Source organism: Zootoca vivipara, chromosome 9 (genome assembly GCF_963506605.1).
Source record: "Zootoca vivipara chromosome 9, rZooViv1.1, whole genome shotgun sequence".
Classification (NCBI taxonomy): Eukaryota; Metazoa; Chordata; class Lepidosauria; order Squamata; family Lacertidae; genus Zootoca; species Zootoca vivipara.
Genome location: NC_083284.1, coordinates 72,392,017 through 72,413,475, shown reverse-complemented (window position 1 = coordinate 72,413,475; position 21,459 = coordinate 72,392,017). Strand labels below are relative to the sequence as shown.

At 46.3% G+C, this 21,459-nt stretch overlaps 1 protein-coding gene across 2 annotated transcripts in view; it reads right to left on the bottom strand.

Moving 5' to 3' along the window:
- The window catches only part of TSPAN9 (tetraspanin 9), a 103,973-nt gene extending 82,541 nt beyond the window's left edge, over positions 1–21,432 (bottom strand). Inside the window, exon 1 of one of the 2 annotated variants that reach the window (XM_035113603.2) lies at positions 21,302–21,432. The gene's annotated coding sequence lies outside the window, so the exon portion shown is untranslated. Of the gene's footprint in view, positions 1–20,698; positions 21,188–21,301 lie in introns of those variants that run through there. The other variant, XM_060279033.1, reaches the window with a different exon arrangement.
- Positions 21,433–21,459: the final 27 nt, after the last annotated feature.

Genomic DNA, 21,459 nt, shown 5'->3' with positions numbered 1-21,459 from the left:
TTTGAATTATGGTGCTGGAGGAGACTCTTGAGAGTCCCATGGACTGCAAGAAGATCAAACCTATCCATTCTGAAGGAAATCAGCCCTGAGTGCTCACTGGAAGGACAGATCCTGAAGCTGAGGCTCCAATACTTTGGCCACCTCATGAGAAGAGAAGACTCCCTGGAAAAGATGTTGGGAAAGATGGAGGGCACAAAGAGAAGGGAACGACAGAGGACGAGATGGTTGTACAGTGTTCTCGAAGCTACCAACTTGAGTCTGAGCAAACTGCGGGAGGCAGTGGAAGACAGGAGTGCCTGGAAGGCTCTGGTCCATGGGGTCACAAAGAGTCAATCCCACGATTAAACAACAACAACAACAACAGGCTTCCAAAGCATAGTACTCATAATGGTGTTTTTGACCTGCTGAGTTCTGCCTGTCACACATCTGTTAATGGGACACCAACACTAAAAAGAAAAGTCTGGTCTATATGCTCAAGGTACCCTCTGCACTGGCTATGGTGCACGAGGGAGCTGCAGAGACAGCTTCCGCATGCAATAACCCAATGCCACCAACAGCAGCTCCTCTCCTGGGTCAAGCAAGCCTGACGTGGGGATGGAGAAAGGCTGTGACACGTGAGGTGCCTGGCCACGGCAGAACCTGCCCCCCTTGGGGGAGCACCCCACACGCCATTGGATTATACTCTGCCACTGACATACTAGAATGGGATTAATATAGGCAACATGCCTACCGTACAGCTCAGGTACAACTGAACTCAGTTGGACAACACACACACAAAAGCTCCAGAGTCTGTTGCAGTGTCTTCAAGTTCAAAGCCTTGCAGTGCTTTAAAACCCTAACACAAACCCATATTTGCAACATCAAAAGGGGTTAATTAAAAAGCTTAACATACATACCATACTCACATCAGCCCAATGCAGTATATGTAACTGCCAACCTGTTAAAGACCTCCATCTCATCTCTCCCTCCTTGAACTTCAAGGAACTTTCCTGCCCATGTTCTTTGTTCCTTGAGCTTCACTGCCCTTCACCATGCAAATGTCACCTGTTTCCTTAGACCCCCTGACCCCCCATTATGCTTGAAACTGCCTCCAAGAACACCTTTCTTCCTTCTTTCAAATCTGTTCTCAAAGCCCACTTTTTCTGGGAAGGCTTTAGCCCAGTCCCTAAATTCCCATGTCCTACTGGAATTTAAGCCAGTGGAAGACAGGAGTGCCTGGCGTGCTCTGGTCCATGAGGTCACGAAGAGTCAGACATGACTAAACGACTAAACAACAACAACAGAAAGAATTGCCCAGTCCTATTCCTCCCTCCACTTCCTTCCTGTTTTCTGCTCCCCATGTGTTAATTTTAGGTAGGCTTCTTGGGTTGAAGATCTGTCCTCTTGAATTAGGTAAAGCTGGGGTAGCCAGCAGGATGTCCTCCAGATGCTTTTGGACTACAACTCCCATAAGTCTCTGCAGTATGGCCAATGGTCAGAGGTGACGGGAACTGCAGTCTAACATCTGGGGGCACCAGATTGACTACCTCTGCCATAAAGTGTCATGCACTGAGATAGCAGCATTTAAACAATGAACTCTCTCCTACTGACCAACACTGAAGCTAAAAGTGGTTGAGATTATTATTAAAGACACCCAAGCTGTGTGATTAATTAAAAATGGTGAACGAAACAAAATCCACATTTCAGTTTCCTCATGTAAGCAAAAATGGCCAAACAGCAGTTTATTGTTATGCTTAAAGGTTCTCTCTCTCTCTCTCTCTCTCTTGGAGTTTGACATTTTAGCCAGCAAGTGATTTACACTTTCTTTTCCTATGAGAAAAGAATGGGAAGAATGCAGCTTACTCAGTGAGAAAACTGCTAATCAAATCTAGACATTACACTTAGCTGTACCACAAGAGGTCTGTGGAGGGGAAAGGAATCTAAACTTTAGTTGGTAAGTCAGAAAAATATTTCCTTAGAAATCTGAGCTAGCAGCTGGAAGGATGTGACACACTAATAGAACCTTCCCAAATTACACACTCCCTGAGAACAAGGAATGACTATGGCCACTAATGTGAAATATCCTACTTAACTAAAACAGACTTTAGAGTGGAAACAGAGCTGAAGCAAAAAATGCTGTGTGGGCAATAGGCGGACACAGCGGAGGTAAGCAAACTCCTCCTTACTTGTTCAGATACAACAGGGTGACCTGTAGCTACCTGAACTGCTATGGGATTGTAGTTTTAATCATTGATATGCTGCCATTCAGGATACAAAGCTTTCCAAGGCAGTTTGCAAGGAAAATCAAAAGACAATAATAAAATCACAATAAGCTAATAATAATAAAAAATAACATTTTGCTGTGCTGCAGGGGGTTGGACTAGATGACCCAACTCTACAATTATATGATACTATGAATGGCAAGTTTCAGATGTAGACAGGAGCATGATGCATTTCTCCAGTTTACATTTTCTCACTCCTACAAAAATAGCCCATCTCTTTATCAAGTGATGAAACCAAGCCAGCCTTTTCCAAACACTTGCAGCACTGGGCCTGTTCAGCTGTGGCCTGTCCTATATAGCATAATTAGGATTAATGACACATCCAGCCCTCGGTTTTGGAAATTAGAAAAACCTGCAGTACCAACAATTATCTAAAGTGGTACTTAATGTGGTTCTACACAAAATACTCCCAACAAAATAATACAGAATTATTAAAGGGATTTGCCAACTGGAATTTGCAATCAAAGATAATTTACAAACAAAAGACTTAATGGTTCAATCTGAATAAGTTTTTGTAGTTCTATAAAGATCCCACACCAGACCATTTAGGTTCCGCTACTTGCCAATGATTTGACTGCTAACTTTTGAGAAGAGGTTGGAGAATACAGGAGTGAGATAGCCACTGATAATGATCAGCCTATAGCAGGCATCCCCAAACTGCGGCCCTCCAGATGTTTTGCCCTACAACTCCCATGATCCCTAGCTAAGAGGACCAGTGGTCAGGGATGATGGGAATTGTAGTCCAAAACATCTGGAGGGCCGAAGTTTGGGGATGCCTGGCCTATAGCCTGGTCAGACATAAAGCAGGCACAGCTTAAGTACAGCAGCATTAGAAGAGAGAGGAGAGGTTCAAAAATGTTTAAGAGAGGGGAGGGAATTACTGTCCACCAGTCCACAAATCACACCATCTGCATGTCTGCATTACACACACATGTCACAGCGAGGATCCAGCTTCCTGACATCCAGAGAAAGAAGCACCTCTGTTGGTATAGGTCACCTAGCAATAGCACACATGCAACATTCCCTCTAGAGCAGAATGGGCTCCACCGGCACTAATGGAAAATGTGGTGTTTGAAGAGGTGATGAAATAGCAACAGCTGCAGGGGGGAGGGATAGCTGGAGCCATTGTAACAGCTGGAGCTAAAGCAAAGGGGGGGGGGTTCACAAAAGTTCCCATGACCAAAATGCTTTGGCACTTCCCATCGCCCCCCCGCCACCACCACTTCAAGTATCTGTGGGGGCGTTTTTATATTTTCTTGGAAGCTGCCCAGAGAGGCTGGGCACAAATAATAAAAAGTTTTATTACTATTCCTATTGTTGTTACTATTTTGTACATCTGGGCATGCATAACTGTAGATGGGCTGCTGAGCTCTACCCACAGGACCCAATGATCAGTACACATCCTAGTTTAAGTCAGAACACACAGAGTATTCTAGGACTGACTGAGTTATTAGCAAGTGGTTATTAGGGTGTAGAAAGTTAGAACTAAGGTTTGGCAGATAATTTATTCCAGACAAAACTTCCTTGAAAAGAAAACAGGGCTTGAAACTAGGGGGCAAGTTTGTCAGAAGCACATGCTTGGAATGTGGGTACAACATGCTAAAAAAAAAAAACCTAAGAAACTTTTGGCGGCAAATTCATTTTATTCTCCCTTGTTACTCCTGATTCCTGGAATTCCTTCAAACTTATGTATTCAATGAAACCCTTCATACTCATCCTCAGGCAAAAGAAAGCTGATGTGCATGCTTTTGACTCATCCGTTGCTCCTATCCTTTGTTCTCCTCCTATTGTCTCCACACAACAAGGACACATGTCTGCCTATCTTTTTTGCCTCTGGAAAGTGCTATAGTATAGCATTCTTGAAACTAAGAATGTAAGGATGTGATTGAGTACATGGATGGAAGACTGCTGGGAGTCCCATGTAAATGGCCACAACATCAGCTGACCAAACTTTAAAGAAAAGTTTCAGGAGTGCAGCTAAGGAAGATCCCCTGCCAAAGGCAGAGTTTGCAACCACCATCAATCAGCTGACCAGTACCAGCTGCGAACCCCACTTTTGGCAGGGACTGGCTCCACTCTGAAGTTTCAGCTAGAAGCACTTGAGGGGAACAAATCCCAGTGGGGTTGCATTTGGTGCCAAATTTGAAAATCACTGAATACAAGCCCTGCTTGCCAAGGAACTATCAGGAGGACATTCTAAGAGTCACAATTCCTCCCCTGCAACTGCATCTTTACCTGCACACATATTGTTGTCATGTGTGGGGCAGGTTGGCATGGCTTGGGGAAAACAGCCTTGTGGGTCAAATTGGGTTCCCTGTTAGGCCTAAATAAGCCCACCGGCTGAAGGATCTTCACTGCTGGAATAAACTGATAGGTTTCACAATGGAAAGATGTAAGGAGAAGCCTTCCCCAAGAATCTGGACGGGGACTAGTGATTAACTTGTTCATAAATGATCTGGAGTTAGAAGTGAGCAGTGAGACCACCAACTTTGTTGACGACACCCAATCTTCAGGGTGGTAAAAACAAAAAAGGGATTGCAGGGGGGGGAACAGAGGGAAATGACATTAAAATGGCAAATGTAGTTTGATGTAAGCCAACATAAAGTTTCTCATATATACTAGAGGGGTTTGAACTGGCAGTGAATGACCAGCAATGAGATTTTGGAGTCGTAGGGGATAACTCAATGAAAATTTTGACACAGTGTGTGGCAAATGTGAAAGGGCAAATTCCATGATACGAATCATCAGAAAAGGCATTGAAAATAAAAACTGCCAATACAGTCATACCTCGGTTTAAGTACGCCTCGGTTTGAGTACTTTCAGTTTAAGTACTCCGCGGACCCGTCCTAGAATGGATTAATCCACTTTCCATTACTTTCAATGGGGAAGTTCGCTTCAGGTTGAGTACGGACTTCCAGAACCAATTAAACTCATACTTCGGGTTAAGTACGCTTCAGGTTGAGTACTCCGCGGACCCGTCTGGAACGGATTAATCCACTTTCCATTACTTTCAATGGGAAAGTTCGCTTCAGTTTAAGTACTCTGCAGACCGTCTGGAACAGATTAATCCACTTTCCATTACTTTCAATGGGAAAGTTTACTTCAGGTTAAGTACGCTTTAAGTACCCCCTCTGCGAGGGCGATGCAGAGAGAGAAGGCAGGGGCAGGGCTGTAGGGCCAGCATGCTGATATGAAGCCCCCAAGCTCATCAATTGTTCCCACTCTCACATACCAAAGAAACAAGGAAATTCCACCTTCTTTGATTCCATTTCACCCAGCTATGCACGCAAGTTCCTCTTTCAGAGAGTCCCGGCTTGTAACCTGTTCTCCAGCATACATTTTAACCCAGAACACCACTGGATCTCTTGAGTGAGGGATGAAGTTCTGAAACAAGGACTGCGCCTACTTTTTAAAAAAACAAGCTGAACACCACTCCAATCCTCCATCTCCCAACTACAGTACTGCTCTTCACTAACCTACACTTGCAGACTACCACACTACTGTGAAATGTGCAAAACTTAAACCAACCAAGATATACAAAGCAACCTGCCTCAGAAGGAAAGCAGAGCTAACATGCAACACAAAAGGAAAAGGAAACATAAGCGACTTTCTTCTCCAACACTGTAAAAACTTTGGAAGCCACAACTTTAAACAAAGACAGTGTAACAGAATAGGGGTGTGTGTATGTATGTGTATGACTGTAATTGTGTTTTTGTTTTCTTTTTAAGGGAGGGCATTCAATTTCATTGTACTATTTAAAGTACAATGACAATAAAGTATCTACAGTATTTACTTCCGGAACCAATTGTGTATTTAAACCGAGGTACCACTGTATCAGAATGCCACCTCTATACAAACCTATTGCGGGACCATAATTTGAATTCTGTGTAAAGTTCTGGTCACCACACCTCAGAAAGCACATTGTAGGAGGTGCCAAAAAGGACAACCTAAATTATCAAGAGGCTGGAGCAATTCCTCTAAGAGGAGGAAATGGAATTTATATGGAGAAGTCCATCAATCAGATGACTACAGTATATTACTTCCAATATTAGAGGCAGGTGTCAGTAGGTTAAATGACGACCCATTTCATCAGGTGACCTTGAGGTCTAGTCTTACAAGAGAAATCATTCTGCTCCTCCATGAATCCACCACCTCCATATCTAGGATCCAACTGTTTCCTGACTTTTCATATGGCATTAATTAGGCCATCAGGTGCTTGTACTTTAGAAGTCTGGTTTCTGAGAAGGGAAGATGGCAAAATCATGTACATGAAGAATTTCTTCCTTGAAACCTGATTCTTTTTCTTCTTCTTCTTCATTTAAGCTGAAGCTGTCCTATTTCATGAAGCATTTTATAACTGCCTAGGAAGTTGTATACCATTCCTCAACAGTTAATTTTAGTTACAAAAAAGTAGGGGACAGGTATATAGATATAGACATATAATAGTCTAGAATTCTTTTTTAAAATCCTGCCAGTCATATAATAATAATAATAATAATAATAATAATAATAATAATAATAATAATAATAATAATTTATTTATACCCCACCCATCTAGCTAGGTATCCCCAGCCACTCTGGGTGGCTCCCAACAAAATATTAAAATACAATGGTCTGTTAAACATTAAAAGCTTCCCTAAACTGGGCTGCCTTCAGATGTCTTCTAATTTATAAGACCAAGATAAAATAAGAAGTGTGGCTTTTTTCTTTCTACCTTCCCTGCCCATTCCCCACCCAGGCTTCCCTGTACCAATAAGCTGGGTTGAGACACTGCCATTTCAAGTCCTTGCTTTACAGTCCAGTTGATGGAGCTGAGGCATCTCTTTCTCGGTTTGGCTGTCTATATAGGGACAGTCACTACCACCCTCCTTCAACGTGGGGAACTGAGCTCATGGGCCAAGCCTTCTCTGCTCCCCTACCCTAGTCCACTGCACTGAGAAGGAGCACTCCCTGCTCACAAATTAAATGGACCCTATAGTGAAGGGGAAATTGGCCTTGAAGATGTGCTCCCTTGGGGGAGGGGAGGCTCCCTCTCACCTCCCTCCATCTATCCCACCTCAACACCAAAGGAGATGGGGAGGGGAAGGGAAGGGGGAATTTGCTAAGTTTTGTTTGCCTCCGTGACCCAGTAGGCTGACAAGTTGTTCTCAGTTGAGAATGTCTCGAGACAACAGGACAACAGCATGCATGTGCAACCCGACATGTGTCAGCCGTGGGGCCTGAGAGGTAGATGACTCCCGTTTCCAGAAACACTGCCTTTAGGCACTCTGGGAGGGAATTTTGCAAACAATGCAAATACAGTAACGCTAACAGTTCTCCCCCAAGCTTCAATCTCCTACCTACAGGAACCACCAGCAGGAGGGAAGAGGGCCCCCTACAAGGGCACTCCAGAAAAGTCAGGGACCTCCCTGAGGAGAACCCCCGCCCACACCCATCTCTTGCAAGGAGGGATGGTGGCAGCAGCAGACAAACACTCCACATTGTGAAGCAGTATCCCCCCAGTCCCATGTCCCCGGGACTGTGCCCAAGCCCCGACTCTCGTGTCTCGGCCCACATGCAAACATACTGAGGCAAGAACAGCAAACTCCCATCTCGGTGTCGTTATAGATTTCCCAACGTGGAGGCAGTGGCAACAGCACCCATGTGTGCATGAAACAGGGAGACTCCAAGTGACAGAGGAGCAAGCAGCTAATATACCCCTCCCTCCCCCAGTGACAAATCTCACGAGTTCTCTGTGAAGAGGGACTAACTGTTAAACTGCTCTGAGAACTGTAGCTCTGTGAGGGCCATCAGAGTCTCTCCCAGCACCTGCAGCAAACTACAGTTCCCAGGATTCCTTTGGTGGAGCTGTGACGGTTTGATTGGCATGGTGCCACTTTAAATGTATAGTGCAGATGGGCAAGGAAAGACAAACACCTTTTGGTGCTGGAGACGGAGAATGCTAATTTGCACTCCCTTCCAACACTCATTGGCATGGGTACAATCCAGTGAAGTTCTCTGCTGCAAGCCTTATTGAAACAAATAGGATTTGCTATTGCTCTTGCACAGCTCCTGTTCATTTCAGTTGCACTTGTGCAGGAGAACTTTTCAGTAATTTGTGGCTCATGGGTCAACTGTGGGTCTCCAGTTAATTACCTCTCACTAGAGGTCCGTATAGTTAAAGCTATGGTTTTCCCAGTAGTGATGTATGGAAGTGAGAGCTGGACCATAAAGAAGGCGGGTCGCCGAAGAATTGATGCTTTTGAATTATGGTGCTGGAGGAGACTCTTGGGAGTCCCATGGACTGCAAGAAGATCAAACCTCTCCATTCTGAAGGAAATCAGCCCTGAGTGCTCACTGGAAGGACAGATCCTGAAGCTGAGGCTCCAATACTTTGGCCACCTCATGAGAAGAGAAGACCCTGATGGAAAGGCCCTGATGCTGGGAAAGATTGAGGGCACTAGGAGAAGGGGACGACAGAGGACAAGATGGTTGGACAGTGTTCTCGAAGCTACGAACATGAGTTTGACCAAACTGCGGGAGGCAGTGGAAGACAGGAGTGCCTGGCGTGCTATGGTCCATAGGGTCACGAAGAGTCGGACACAACTAAACGACTAAACAACAACAACAAAGAGCCACCCTCATTTTCAGGGAAGCTCATACATGTAGTCTTCATGTATAGAAACGTCTCACTATAAAGTCTGTGTCACCTCCCCCTCCCCAAGCTAGCTGAAGGATTTCAACCTAGGGTGAAATTTGAGAGTCACAAGATATGTATGTGTGTATGTATGTATGTGTGAGAGAGAAAGAGAGGGAAGGGGGGGGAGGGACGGACTCTGACACACACGCACACTTACTTTTAGGTCAGCAGGAGGGAAGATCAAGAGTATGTGTGTGAATTTGTACCTAAATTCCGTCACTGAGCTCCGTGGAGTACAGTGTGTGTCATTGTGTATGCATTCTTACTAATCAGATTTCGTACTGATTCAACATCAAAACGAAAGCTAAAACCTTGACTGCTGGAAAAGAAACTAATGATAACTCAAGCTGATCTCAGCATAAAAAGTACCTTAGATAGCAATGCTTTTTTTAATGAGTGGCATTATGATGCAAAACTAGTAAAACCATTGTCATCCCTTCCACTCACAGCTTGCTTTCAAAAAAGAAAAAAAGAAAGGGGGGTGGGAGCTTCATAAAAATGTAATATTATGCTGCTTGGTGATGTAGCAGGATTTATAGACCACAAAAGGCTGTACCAGATGCTGCTCCCCTGGGGATCAAGTCAGAGAGAGAATGCTAGTGCAGATGAGAATGCTTCCACAGTGCTTCTTCCCAGGACCAAGATATACTTTGCAACAAAATGGCTTATTAGGCTGAACACTGACACCAGCTCCCATTAACCCAACCCAGTACAGTATCAACAATGGTCAGGGTGGGGACCACAGCAGTATCTGGGGGGGGGGGGCACAGGTTTCCCACCACTAAACATAAAGACTTAAATCTACATTCCTGCGGAACTCAAAATAGTCCACACACACACCAACACAAGCTATGGTGCAGGTTATAGAAGGCCCGTTTAACTAAATTGCCACTTCTGTTTACATGGAAGAAGATACAGAATGCACCAAAATAAGTTGCAAAGTTCCTTTAGCATAGGTTTCCTCAGTTTTTTTCCTGGCAGGACAAGCCAGCAGGCAGTACCAGCACACACACACACACCAACACCACCTTCCCCAAGCCTGGGAAACTTCTGCCCAGCTTAGGAGGGAGGAGGAGGAGTTTGGATTTGATACCCCACTTTATCACTACCCTAAGGAGTCTCAAAGCGGCTAACATTCTCCTTTCCCTTCCTCCCCCACAACAAACACTCTGTGAGGTGAGTGAGGCTGAGAGACTTCAGAGAAGTGTGACTAGCCCAAGGTCCTAAGTACCAGCACCTATTTTTTCCTACAAAAAATGTATTGGGTTTCCTCAAATATATGATAGCAAAAGCACTCTTATTTCTAAATTAAAACTGCAGGCTTACATCATTCTTTCCCCCTAATAAAACCTTAAACAGTACTGGTAATTTGCAGCTTACACTTGTTATACTCACATGAGTGGGGTGCCTGGAATAAAGAAATGCTCTCCATTTATTTCTACACACACACACACACACACACACACACACACACACACACACACACACACAGCTGTTTGGGAAGGCAGCGGGAGGGCTCTGGCAACATGCTAGACCTTGCATGACTTTCCCAGAGCCTATAAGCAGCCCTCCACCTTGCGGAAGCCCTCCCAATGGCAAAGGTATCAATCAATGTCCTGGGGAGCCTCTGTTGCTGATTCTCATAAGGCACACAGCAGATAGTATTGCCTTATGAGATAGTACAGTGATACCTCGACTTACGAACGACTCGACAACCGAATTTTTAAACTTGTGAATGGGGCAAATGGCCGCGCACTTACAAATGTCTCAACATCTGAAAGGAAACCGTGGCGGTTTTAGATAGGGATTTTTCGATTTATGAATTTTTAGATAGGGTTGCTTCAACTTACGAATTTTTCCGTTTCCAATGCATTCCTATGGGAAATTGCATTTCCAATGGCGCTTTTCGACTCATGAATTTTTCGACCTACAAAGGTGCCTTCGGAACGGATTAAATTCGTAAGTCGAGGCACCACTGTATCCCTTTTGCACATGTAGCAGGCCATGCACACAAGCCTGCAGTGATAATGCTACCTTGCGTCATATTTCATGATTGTTCAAGGAAAGCACTCCAAAGTTATGAGATGCTGCAGGCACATAAAGAGCATCTCTGCTGCCCGGGGCGCACAATGGAGCGGGTTGCTCGCTCGTGCGCACTACAGAGCGGGTTGCCGGGGGCAGTGCTCCAGCGCCCGGATCTGAGGATCCTGATGCTAGAGTGGCGGAGGGGGTTGCTGCGCGCTTTGTGCTTCTTCCTACTCAGGCGGAGTGGCGAGGGATGTCAGCGGCCGCCGCTGACACTGCTCTCTGGCCCACCCCTTGCCTCCGCCCCACCAGGAAGAAGCAAGGGGCGAGGCCAGCAACATTGGGGCCTCCGTGATGGCGGTTGCACCACTGCCGCAGTAGCAACAGCCTCTGCTGCCCCCCACAGGAATGGAGCCCGGGGCACCCTGCCCCCATCGCCCCCCTATTGTCACGCCCCTGAGATGCTGTACTGTATTGCCTTTCAACTGAACCAGACTTGAGGCAGAAGGATGCTGTGCCCCCTGGAGTCTAAATGCCCTTGTTTACCATAACTTCAGTGCCTTGATCTATGGGGACTGACACAGGCGGGTAATTGCAAGAGATCTGACCAGAATAGTTGCCATCCTTGAATGCTTCCCAGACACCAGGATGTTCCCCTGCAAGGTTGGTGATTTGCGCAGAGTATGCTGGCAGATATAATTCATAAGTGATGTAGGCAGAGCATCCTCCACTATGGAACACAAAACTTCCAAAAGGCGACAGCTCTCCATTCCCTTCATGGAGATGGTGTAAGAAACTCTTTCCACAGGTTCCTCAACTCATTAGGCATCAGGCTTTCAAAACTGTTTTGGCAGAAATCATATTGTTCACTTCAAATTTGTCCTATTCTCTGAAACCAGCATTCTGAAAGTGCTCTCCTATGATATACTGGGCACTTAAGCCTAGGGCTTGCTGATCAGAAGGTCGGTGGTTTGAATCCCCGCGACAGGGTGAGCTCCCGTTGCTCGGTCCCAGCTCCTGCCCACCTAGCAGTTCGAAAGCACATCAAAGTACAAGTAGATAACTAGGTACCGCTCCGGCAGGAAAGTAAACGGCGTTTCCGTGCGCTGCTCTGGTTCGCCAGAAGCAGCTTAGTCATGCTGGCCACATGACCCGGAAGGTGTACGCCGGCTCCCTCGGCCAATAACGCGAGATGAGTGCTGCAATAATAATATTAATAATAATAATAATTAATTATTATTATTAATTTGCTAGTTGTATCTCTCCTTCCTTGTAATTCGTACCAGCATTTTACCCGTACAACTCTTTGAAAGTAAGTTAGGTTGAAACTTGAGAAATAGTGAAATTGGCTCATTTGTAACATTGCTCATTTTTATGCAAAGCATGGCTCTCATTTTAAAGAAATGCATTAACGTTTGTAGCAGCAGCCCTGGCTACAAGCTCCCCAGGTGAATGGTGCCTCTGGGGCTGGCCAGGGGGTGCTTCCCAGGCCCCTGTGGGGCAGTGTGAGGAGGCACCTCTCTTTGGGGTGGGGTGGGGGCAGCTCAGAGACCAGGGGTGGTAGCAGCGGCTGCTCAGAGGATTCCCAAGGAGAGGAGAGAGGAAGCTGAGGGAACACTCCACAAGGGCGGGTGTTCAAAAAGGGGTGAGGGGCTGCCAGCTCTGCAGGCAAGTGGTGACATAACTGGGTTCCTGAGCCCCATGGGGTGCCACAGAAATAATGTAGTTGGTCAAGGGAGCCTTGGGACTCAAAAAGGTTGAAAACCTCTGCTTTATGAGTTAACCAAGTGTTGCAAGCACCACCTAGTGGCAAAAAGCCACTAAGCATTTAAGCAAGCAACAGACACCAACAAGCATATATAAGCTGGCATGGTAATTATAGGCTTGGTCATAATTACCAGACATAGTAATTATGTTCCTCCCAAACAAATTTATTTATTCATACTGTACTTTTTCTTAAACATATTCTAGTTAAGTCTGGCTCATGATACATTTTTATCCATACATTTGTTTATCAACTTCCAAAAGTTCAAGGACAAAGGAAGTGCCATGTATAATTTTAGATTTAAACAACAAGGCAGGAAAAGCTTATCAAACCTTGTTTATCAGAAACTCTCTGTTAACTGTCTCCTGTCCTCATAAATCCATTCACACAAAGCCATGCCTGTGAAGTACATTGAATCTAAGTGCGGATGGGACACACACAACTGCAAATATTATTATATTATATTATATTATATTATATTATATTATATATTATTATTATTATTATTATATTATATTATATTATATTATATTATATTATATTATATTATATTATATTATTAAAAAGGTAAAGGGGCCCCTGACCATCAGGTCCAGTCGTGTCCGACTCTGGGGTTGCGGCGCTCATCTCGCTCTATAGGCCAAGGGAGCCGGCGTTTGTCCGCAGACAGCTTCCGGGTCATGTGGCCAGCATGACAAAACCGCTTCTGACAAACCAGAGCAGCGCACGGAAACGCCGTTTACCTTCCCGCCAGAGCGGTCCCTATTTATCTCACAGGGTTGTTGTGAGGATAAAATGGGGAGACAGGGAACTATGTCTGGCACCTTGAACTCCTTGGAGGGAAATACAAGGGGCAACCATTCTGCGCATATTTGATTGGTTGGTGGCTGCCAATGCACACTCATTTTTTGGTCCTGGAAGAAGGCAAGGTAGGGGTGGGGTGGATGCCAATGCACAAGATAACCTGGAACACAACCCCTCCCACACACACACACACCAACGGCGAGTTGCCTGTACTGTACATGCAAGTGAATAAATGAAATATCTGCCCTGCAGGAATATGTTGTCAAGGTGAGAGTAGGGTGCAGGTCAGCAATAATTCCTTATTCAAAGAAACGAAACAGCTCAGGCCTAGTGAGCACAGCATCTCTTCCCAGTAGATCGTGCCCCAATGAGGTTGTTGCAAGGACCAAAGGTCCTCGCCTCCCTACAGCTTCCCAAGTCTCCTCCTACCTCAGGTAGGCAATCTGAGTCTCCTTGTCTGTCTTTGCTCTGCCTTCTTCGTTCCTCTTCTGGTTCTGGTGACCGCAACCATGGTTTAATGCAGGGGTCAGTAACCTTTTTCAGCCGTGGGCTGGTCCACTGTCCCCCAGACCATGTGGTGGGTCAGACTATTTTTTTGGGGGGGGGATGAACGAATTCCTATGCCCCACAATTAACCCAGAGATGTATTTTAAATAAAAGGACACATTCTACTCATGAAAAAACACCAGGCAGGCCCCACAAATAACCCAGAGATGCATTTTAAATAAAAGGACACATTCTACTCATCTAAAAACATGCTGATTCCCAGACCGTCCGTGGGCTGGATTGAGAAGGCAATTGGGCCGCATCCGGCCCACAGGCCCTTAGGTTGCCTACCCCTGGTTTAATGTGCCTTTGGCACCTAGTTTCTATATCTTGAGTTTCCAACACTGGATTTGAACCAGGAACAGGAGAAACAAATGGGCCCCAGCAACCAAACATTACAGGGGAGAGTCCTTTTCGTGGCTCAAGTCCCTCCATTCCCCCTCTCCTGTTCTGTTCCCATACCCCACCCTCAGTCACCAGTCAGCCATGCCCACTGAGCATGCACAGTTCTCTTTAGGCCGTGTTGGGAGAGACGGGGATGAACACTGGTGTGCCTAGTCCATCTCCACTGATATCTATGGGGACTTTCAGCCCCCGCCCCTTAATGTCTTCTTCTTCTTCTTCTTCTTCTTCTTCTTCTTCTTCTTCTTCTTCTTCTTCTTCTTCTTCATACTGTTTTTGTACTTCTGCAAACCTCAGGGTTATCATAACTCTTCCTATTTTTGAAACGTAAGTTATGGTATGCAAAGACTTGAATCAGAATTAGAACACAGGATCACAATGATGATAAATCTTCCTTCCTAAACAAAAAAGAGACACTTACCTGCTCACACAGATTTTGCTAACTTACCCACTTTTCCCTCTGGCCTCTCCCCATGTTCACATAATTATTCCTAAATTACATTCAGCCGTTTCTCAGTTGGGAAAGCAATAGAAGTCCCAACAAATGAGCTTATTTCCACTGGCTGGGTTCCCTGAACCTGACCCCCACATCCACTGGTTGTAGATGGCTGGTACCAGCCAACTCTAGGCCACTGTCCCTGGACAAACATCTATTGTTAAAATACTAATGTAAGGCATTTAGTCAATCCACTGTTCTCAGTCGCTATCAAAGGAAACACTCACAGAAATATAAAAGCAGGAAGCATAACTAAAAACACATGCAGATTTGCCAAGAAAATGTGCTGACTGGGATTTTCATAGAAAATGGCCCCAGTCTATAAACAATGCATAGCATTTTAATTCTCCTATAGTTGCAAAAATCCCTTTAATAATCTGATATTGTGGTGAAACAATCCAGTTAAACCAGATTGTTGTTTTTTTAAATGAGAAGTATTTGACAATTGGGATGCGGGTGGTGCTGTGGTCTAAACCACTGAGCCTAGAGCTTGCCGATAGGAAGGTCGGCAGTTCAAAACCCCGTGACGGGGTGAGCACCCGTTGCTCGGTCCCAGCTCCTGCCCACCTAGCAGTTCGAAAGCACATCAAAGTGCAGGTAGATAAATAGGTACCGCTCTGGCGGGAAGGTAAACGGTGTTTCCATGTGCTGCTCTGGTTCACCAGAAGTGGCTTAGTCATGCTGGCTTACATGACCTGGAAGCTGTACGCCGGCTCCCTCGGCCAATAATGCGAGATGAGCGCTGCAACCCCAGAGTCGTCTGCGATTGAACCTAACGGTCAGGGGTCCCTTTACCTTTATTCTCAAGAATTTGCAATTGTATCTGCATCTGGGCAGCTGGGAACACTGATTCCAGTGGTATATTCCAGTGGTATATTCTGAAAAATACAGTATGTAAGCCAAGATTTCCTGGCACCGGTTTGATTATGTCCACATATATTTCAGCTAGACTGTTGGGCTGCAGTTAATACATACTAATGGTCAACTGAATGAACTTCTTCTTCTCCAAACATTTGCAATTCTGCTAATGTGTCTTGAGGCCTATTGTCCAAGATTAACTCATTGTCAATGCAGCGCCTGGCAAACACAGCCTTGGTGTGATATATTTCAGTGCTAAAAAGCGTGTTTTTAGTTGCATCACCTCCAAGGACCAAAATGTTGGCAGGCTGCTACCTTCAAGAGCTCGGATTGACACTGCGCTCCTGTATTGCCTGTATGATTCCATATGTGACTTCAGTGCCGTTTCCGTTGCACGTAAAGCAAGGTGGCTAAAAGCACCACAAGAAAGATGTCCAAATAGTGAAATGGATTAGCTCAATAGATGTTGTTATAAGAATTTTAAAGTCTTAGATATGTAATAAATGTGTACCAAACAGGGGCAGGGGGCTTCTAAGACAAAGGATGATTTAACTGAGGGAAACCTGGAGGGAAGAAGCATTGGATGACAACAGGCAGATATGAAGCCATTTGTAGATACAGAAACATACTGTTACAGCCACGCCAGGTGCCCCCCCAGGTGCCCCCCTGCCACAAACGTATTGTGTGTATCATTAATGCTAATACATTTAACAATTTTACCAATGATATTTTACCAATGATAGTAATCTTCCGCCTCCCAAATCACATGAGCCAATACACAATTCATATCAGTAGACACATTTTAAATATAATGTTTTGAATAGCAATTGTCAATTGTCGCCAGATTTGGCAACTGACATCTCCACCATCTGGCTGGTCATCTGGTGCCAGCCAGTCTATGGGGACGAGGGCTTTCTTTCCACTGAGGATTGCTGACACCTTGCTTTGTAAAGCAAATGAAGACAAGATGGGGGATTTATGTGAAGAGGGAATAAATGTTGTGCACAAAAGGAATCAAGTGGAAAAGCAGTTGAGAAGAGGTGTGGCTGCAGTTTCGCGCTAACAAATGTAGAAACCAAATCAAACCTCTTTTACACAATTAGAGGAGGTATCTTTATCAATTTGTGAACAACTTTGCGTAGAGAATCCATGTTGTTCTTTTTGCAATTTGTGATATTTGGAGAGTTGTAATCAGCCATAGCAAAACAGGTCATACATAAAGCACAGCACGACTTCAGAGGGCATGTATAGGAATGCACTGGGAAAAACCTGTAGTAGCTCAAAGCACCTCCCCCTCCCTTTTTTTAAAAAAATCATTTTAAAAATGAATTTGGGAGGTAGACAGGGCTGGAGCCAAGCGGGGTCCTTGGCAGCTTGGAAAGGGGAGTGGGCGAGCAGGCGAGCAGTGCTGGCAAAGGGGACTTGGCTCAGGGTTTAGCAATCCTGCAAAGGTAGGTGTAAAGGGAAAGGGAGAAAATGGGCTGGTGGTGGTTGGTCCAGATCGGGCGGAGCGTGTATGTGTGTGTCGGAGAGAAAAAACACAAATTTGCCCCTTCAAGGGGAAAATTTGATGGGGGAGATGTTGAGCTCGTGCCCCAAAGTTTATCACTGGGATATTGGAGGGTATGCAATTGTAAAAAGATAACATGTGATGGCAAAATATGCATTTAATATCGTAAGAGAACTCTGCATCATCAGGTTATCAGCATTGTGTGAATGTAATCTATGTTTGGAAGCAGCTCATTTCTCCCTCGAATTATTTTTTCCTTGTCCTGAGACTGAATAAAGTTGTGAAATGAACTTGAACTGGCTGTTTGTATTGGTTGCAGAATATGCAGCTGCCTTAAAACAAAACAGTCGAGAAAAACAATTTTGCATAGTAAGGAGAGCTATGCAAGACTTCTTATAGTTACTTGATGAAGGAAGGAGAACCCATCTATTCCTTCACATGCTCCAATACAGTTAGAGTCCAAGTTCTAGCAACCCCTGCTGCTTCAAGTGGGAGGACTGAGAGATAGGACTGTTCACCTGCAAACCCTTGTATGGTTCTCTTGTAAAGAGATATCAATATGGGCAAAAAAATATTGTTTTCATTTGGCTTTTGACCAGTTAAAATCAGTGAAGGGGTAGCAATTAAAGGCTCTTGTCTCAACCATGGTTATGAATTTCTTTATGTGCCTTTGTGTATCCCAGTTGGGGGGGGGGGAACCCAATTAAAACTGTATTAATGGCATTATAAGTCACCTTTTTCTCCATGGAGCTCAAGGTGGCTTACATAGTTCTCCTGCTCCTCATTTAATCCCGCAATATTTTCCACTTAGGGTTTACTTCTAAATGTTTAGAACAGCTAATAGCACCATCACATGCATGTCTACACAGAAGAAAAGTCCAGCTGAGCAAGTGGGTCTACAACCACAGCCTGTGTTTTCCAAGTTCAAATATGAATCCAGAGGGAGACTGGGACATATTTGCTGAATGGAAACATTTCTTAACGTTTCCAAGACTGTTTAGTATTTAACTAATACTATGAGGCTTATCTCTGACCCTGGAAGGATTTATTAACTTGAAAACAACACAGGATGAACTGGAGCCGTAGGAAGAGTTACAAGTTGTGAGAGTCTCTATCCCAACTGTATATATGGAATGAATTCAATCATTTTCCTAGGTGGACAATGGGGCAAAAAGTTTGCAGCATTTAAAACTCTAAGAACAAGATCACACATATTTCTTTTATCCTGAGACAATTAGTTAGTACATACACCCATGAGGAAAATTATATATACAGCCACGCCTTTCTAGGTAGAATATATACTGAGCATTATTAGAATATATGTGGTACATTTGTTAAAAAATGAAGACCTGTGAATAGTCTATTTATTACATTTCTGTCCCATGCCTTTCTATTGAGAATTTCTTCATTCTCCTGGGCAAATTGCTTGAAAATGAAAGAATTTTTAAGGCAGAAAATATCCTTGCATGTTTAGGACCCTATTATTAACATTGGCCAAACAATGATTGTTCATAGACAAAGACAATTCACTGTAACTGTGTGGTGAGCCCTCATCTATGTCACTAGCTCAGCTCTTTTACTCGCAAATTTCTCCCAGGTGTTGCAAAGCTACAGAATACAGAATGGTTGACTGTGCATTTCTGTCGTTCACCTGAATTAAACAAGCATTAAAAGAATACACTTGATTTTATGCCGCTTTCCATAACCAACATGTTATTGAGGTTCATACACTTCTCTGAACTCCTGCAGGAGAGGAACAATAAGTCCATACAGGCAACGGCCGATTTGCATGGAGGTTACATTCCAGACCCCTGTGAGCATCGGTGGGGCATTTGTAAGGCTGCCCCACACTGTTCTGCCCCTTTCTGTGACTTTTCAGGTCACTTCCAGGTTCAGGCAGATGTGCTCATGCGTGGTTACACACATACGTGGACAGGCACAGGGCTTTTTTTCAGACGGAATTCACCAGAACTCAATTACGGCACCTCTCAGGTGGGCACCATTGCCATTCTAAGAAGAAGACCTCTTTTTCTAGAAAACCAGCACTGGACAAGGCTAAATCGGTTGCTGCCTGCCATGGGCGTACCCAGGATCAAAACTAGGGGGGGGCAAGGGGAGGGGCCAAGGCACGGAAGGGGAGGGGGCACAAAGTGGGTGGGAACGGCGAACTCGCGCTCCGCCGGGCTGTGCCCCTCCCTAGAAGCAGGGCTGGTGGGCGGAGGCGGAGCCCAGCCCAGCGGAGCGCGAGTTCAGCGTTCCCGCCCGCCGCGCCGCGCTCTCTGGTTCCCCGCCGCGCTTGGCCTTGCCTGAGGGCGCGCCGGGGAGCTGGAGGGAGGGTGCGGCGCGGTGCGGCGGGAATGGCGAACTCGCGCTCCGCCGGGCTGTGCTCCGCCTCTGCCCACCAGCCCTGCTTCTAGAGTAGGGCAGCTGCCCTAACTTGCCGCATGGTGGGTACGCCCTTGCTGCCTGCATTCCCTTTCTTTATGAGGCCAAAGGACTTCCCTTCAAATATGCATTTCCTGTGAAGTGCAGTAAACAGGGATTAAAATGAACAAAACAACCAGGAAGCATTAGATAAGAAGCACCCAATGTATCAGGTGTAGGGTTCCAGCGTCATATAAACTTAGCAGGTTTGAATCTAATTAGTGCATGAAGGTGTTAAAACCACAGAGTAAGCTGTCCTGCCAGGCTTAGCCTGTGCCATCACTTCCCACCAGCTCACCAAGCCTGTTATCTCTCACTCTTCATGTGAATTTTGGTATATAAGGAGATCTGAGAATGGCTTTAACCAGCCTCCTTTGTTTCAGTCCAGAACGGAGTCTGAAACAAGTGTTTTTCTGTACCAATAGTTACTTACACCTTTTGTAACTAAGCAAAGTTTTGACTGCCTGTGCATCTTTTCTGACTTCTGCATGGAAAAGCACATGACTTTGACCTTTGAAGAGTTCTGTGTAGGTAAGCCATTTTATGACTTCTCAAATGTGTGGTCTGTCTCTGTGCTAGGGAAGTGGGGTAGCTTGGGAAAGAGCTTTTCAAAGAGGACATTTTGGGATTCATTGGAAGGGCACATTTTCAAGGTTTGACAGCCCCTACCCCCACGCTTTTCTTTGCTGCATATTTTGCGGTGTTAGATCTCAAAGAGCAAACTTTGCTCTTGCCTTCCAGGGTCCTATATCGGGCTGGTTTCCACGCCCCTCGCCCGCTTCTCTCCCTGCCTGCTTCCCGCTTTGTCCGCTCCGTTTTGGAGCCGTGGACCGTAAACACGCCAACTGCAGCTCCACGGGAAAAGGGAGCGAGAGGCTTCCCTGAAAGGCTCCGCCCGCGCGAGCTGCCTCGACGCCCAGCCTCCTACCTCCTCCAACTTCGGCGCAGTTGTGCAGAAGCACGGTCTCCCTCGCCCGTCTGCTCGGACTTTCCCTCAGGCGCTCTCTCCATCCCTCGCGAGCCTCCTCGCTCCGGACCAAGGGCTCACTCTCGCTCCCTCGGATTGAACTCCGCCCCGCGCTTCTCCCCCTCGGGCCCCAGATGCTCGGCGACTACAACTCCCGTCATCCCTCACCGCTGGTCCTGAGGGCCGGGGATGGGGGGCGTTGTAGTCGCTGCACCACATCTGGGAGCCGAAGCCGCACATTCCTTCCCCGGCGCGCCCCCTCGAGGGCGGTCCGCTCCGCCCCCTCCGCTTCCTCGGCTGCGCGCATCCTGGCGCCTCGCCGCCCTCCCGGAGCAGCACGGGCGGGCGACCCTCCTTCCCAGTCGCGCCGGGACCCCGCAGCCTGACTCGAGGGCGCGGGGCCGCCCTCGGCCGCCTCCCCTTTGTCCGCGGCGCAAAAGCGGCTCCTGGGCCAAGTCCGGCTTCCCCTGCAGGCAGGCCTGCCCGGCTATCGTCCGGCCCAGCCTCGCCCGCCGCCCCCCGGGAAGCGGCGGCGGGACCCGCGCGACGCCGCGCCGCACTCACCGTCTTCGCTGTGCCGTCGGAAGCGAACCCGGGCAGCGGGCGGCGAGGAAGGGCAGCGCTCCGCTGGCGGCGGCTCCGCCTCGCGCTCTCCTCGGCTGCCAGCGGAAACCAGGGGAGGGAGCGGGGAGGAGCCGGCCGAGGCCGCGCGGCCGCCCTCC